Here is a 3613-nt window from a genome sequence, read left to right as displayed (position 1 = left end):
GGCATAGTAAATGACATGCAACAATTTATTCACTCTTTGGCCCAATACCACTCCTACAACATAGTCACTGGCATCACACATTAATTCAAATGGTAATGAGAAATCAGGTGCCATCATGATAGGTGCAGTGGTCAACTTTTCTTTTAAAACATGAAATGCATGCAGACATTCATCATCAAACAGGAACTCTTGGTCCTTGACCAATAACTTGCATAAGGGCTTGGCAATTTTTGAAAAATCTTTTATGAACCGCCTATAAAATCCTGCATGACCAAGAAAACTCCTCACACCCTTAACATTAACAGGTGGAGGAAGTTTCTCTATCACAGAAATTTTTGCCCTATCCACTTCAATTCCATTCCTAGACACCTTGTGTCCAAGAACTATACCTTCGGTCACCATAAAGTGACATTTCTCCCAGTTCAAAACTAAATTACAGTCTTGACATCTTTTTAATACAAATTCTAAATTCCCTAGACATACATCAAAATTAGAACCAAATACAGAAAAATCATCCATAAAAATTTCTATGTATTCTTCTATCATATCAGAAAAATGGAAAGCATGCACCTTTGGAAAGTGGCAGGAGCATTGCATAAGCCGAAAGGCATCCTCCGGTATGCGAATATTCCATATGGACATGTAAAAGCAGTCTTCTCCTGATCCTCTGGTGCCACAGCTATCTGATTGTACCCTGAATAACCATCCAAGAAACAATAGAAAGCATGTCCTGCCAACTTCTCTAGCATCTGATCCCAAGAAAGGAAGTGGAAAATGATCCTTCCTGGTTGCCTTATTCAGCCTCCGGTAATCAATGCACATTCTCCAGCCAGTGATTATCCTTGTGGGAATCAGTTCATTATTCTCATTTTTCACCACAGTCATCCCTCCTTTCTTGGGCACTGTCTGCACAGGACTCACCCAAGCACTGTCTGAAATAGGGTAAATCATCCCAGCATCAAGGAACTTCACAACCTCCTTCCTCACTACCTCCTTCATAGTAGGGTTGAGTCTCCTCTGTGGTTGCCTTACTGGTTTGACCTCTTCTTCCATCAATATTTTGTGGGTGCAAAAGGAAGGATTAATACCCTTAAGATCTGAAAACTGCCATCCAATAGCCATTTTATTCTTCTTGAGTACCTTAATCAACTTCACTTCCTCACTCTCAGATAACATTGCATTGATGATTACTGGATATGTTTGATCATCCCCAAGGAACACATACTTCAAATGTGAAGGTAGTTCTTTAAGTTCTACCTTAGGTGCTCCTTTTGGAATGTCATCAATCTTCTTCTCAAGCTCTTCCACTTCTGGCTCTTCTTGGTAATCTTCTGTACCTGTCTCTTCTTCTGATCGCTCTTCCTCAACTGGGAATTCTTCTTCTTTATTCACTTCTTCCACAAACTCTTGTATCACATCCAATCTAAAACAATCGCCCACATCAACAGGGTGCTTGATAGTTTCAAATACATCAATTGTGACTGTTTCCTCATCCACCCTTAGCAACAACTTTCCTTGTTCAACATCTATCAAAGATCTTGCAGTTGCTAAAAAGGGTCTTCCTAACAATAGAGGACTTTCTGTATCCTCTTCCTCCATGTCAAGAATCACAAAATCCACTGGAAAAAATAAACTTGTCTACCATGACCAAGACATCTTCAACCACACCTTCAGGCCTCTTGATAGATCTATCTGCAAGATGCAGAATAAGATTAGTCTCCTTCAAAGTGTTGATTCCCAAAGCTCTACATACTGTCAACGACATCAAGTTTATACTGGCTCCCAAATCGCACAATGCCTTTCCCACCTCCACATCTCCTATAGCAATAGAGATACTGAAACTTCCAGGATCTTTCATTTTTGTTGGAAGCTTCTTCTGGATTAGGGCACTACACTCTGCTGTTAGGGCCACTGTCTCACCATCAGTTAATTTCCTCTTCTTAGTAAGAAGATCCTTCATGAACTTTGCATAGTGAGGAATATTCTCCAGTGCTTCAGAAAATGGTATGTTAATTTGTAAATTTTTGAAGATATCCAGAAATCTTGCATAGTGCTGTTTCTGAATCTCTTGCTTCAACCTTTGAGGGTAGGGAACTCTAGCATAGGGAGATAAAATAACTGGCTGTTCTTTCTTGTCAGCCATCTTCTTCTTTTCCCACTTCATCATCTTTTGTGGGGAAGCATTTTTACCAACTTCTACCTCTCCTTCATTCTTATTGTCCTTCCCTTCCTCTTCTTTCTCAATTCCAACTATAACATCTCTAACAACTACTTCCTTCTCACTTTTCTCATTTCTCATCTTCTCTACTTCATCATCAGAGACTACATCTTCAACCACAACCTCTTCTTCATTCTTTTTATTTTCCACATTCTTTTTCACTGGTTGAAGTACCAACCCACTTCTTGTCATAATTGCTTTACAGTGCTCCTTAGGATTCACTAATGTATCACCTGGAAATTTCCCTTGTGGTCTCTCTGATATCTGTCTTGATAATTGACCAATCTGGGTCTCCAAATTTCTGATTGATGCTTCCTGATTTCTGAAAGAAGTTCTGGTCTCCTGCATGAATGCAGTTGTCTCTTCCCTGAATGAATTAGACCCCTGGATATAATCCTGAGTTGTCTTAGATAACTGAGCAAACACTTTCTCCCATGCAGCAGGATCACTTGACTGCTCCTTCATATGTGGTGGTGGAGGATGTAATGGTGGGTTCAATTGATGGTTGGAACTATAGCTGAATCCTGGGTGTTGATTCTTGTTCTTCCATGGTGGCACATAAACATTCCTTCCCTGATTGTTGTAGTTCCTTTGATTATTCTGATCATACCACACTCCATTCACCTCTGCTTGTTCTGATGATCCCCATAATCACACTCCTCTGTCACATGGCCTTTGCCACAGATAGCACATACACTCTTGGTTTCCACAGAAGCTACCTTTTGTGAAGAGAGTTGCTTAATAAGGGTATCCAACTGTTGCTGCTGTTGTATTTGTGTCTGCATCAGTTGATCATTCCTTGCCAACAGAGCATCATACCCATCCAACCTGATGATTCCTGTCCTTTTGTCAGCCACTGGGGCATTATCAAATTCCTGAGATGCCAATGACTCAAAGATATCCAAGGCTTCTTGAGGAGTCTTGGTAGTCAATGATCCACCAGCAGTGGCATGCACCAAGGTTCTAGTGTTAGTGGTCATTCCTTGCAGGAAGATTGCTGCTTGTTGCCATGCCTCAATTCCATGCTGTGGACATTTCCTCAACAAAGTCTTGAATCTCTCCCAAGCCTCATAAATGGATTCTGACTCTTTCTGGTTAAAGCTTGTAATCTCATCCTTCAACTTGGCCCTCTTGGATGCTGAGAAAAACCTCTGCAAGAACTTGGTTTGTAGATCATCCCAAGTTTTTATACTTCCTTGTGGCAATGATTGCAGCCATCTCCTTGCATCATCCGTCAGTGAATGAGTGAATAGTCTCAACATAATTGCATCTCTTGTGACACCATTTATCTTCACAGTATCACTCAACAACAGAAAGTTCTCTATGTGCAAGTAAGGGTCCTCTGCACTGGTTCCAGCAAACTGATCCTTCTGCACCAAATGTATCAAAGCAGGC

At 40.7% G+C, this 3613-nt stretch overlaps 1 non-coding gene across 1 annotated transcript; it reads left to right on the top strand.

Annotated features, from left to right (window-relative positions):
* Window positions 1-3235: 3235 nt before the first annotated feature.
* On the top strand, window positions 3236-3342 carry LOC133301846 (small nucleolar RNA R71). The gene has a single exon (XR_009750256.1). It is a non-coding gene; the product is annotated as a small nucleolar RNA R71 (small nucleolar RNA).
* Window positions 3343-3613: the final 271 nt, after the last annotated feature.

This window comes from Gastrolobium bilobum, unplaced genomic scaffold (assembly GCF_033153095.1).
Source record: "Gastrolobium bilobum isolate Gb01-03AN ecotype WA unplaced genomic scaffold, APGP_CSIRO_Gbil_v1 utg25232, whole genome shotgun sequence".
Taxonomy (NCBI): domain Eukaryota; kingdom Viridiplantae; phylum Streptophyta; class Magnoliopsida; order Fabales; family Fabaceae; genus Gastrolobium; species Gastrolobium bilobum.
Note: the sequence above shows the minus strand (reverse complement) of the source record. Positions and strands in the feature narration are given on the sequence as shown.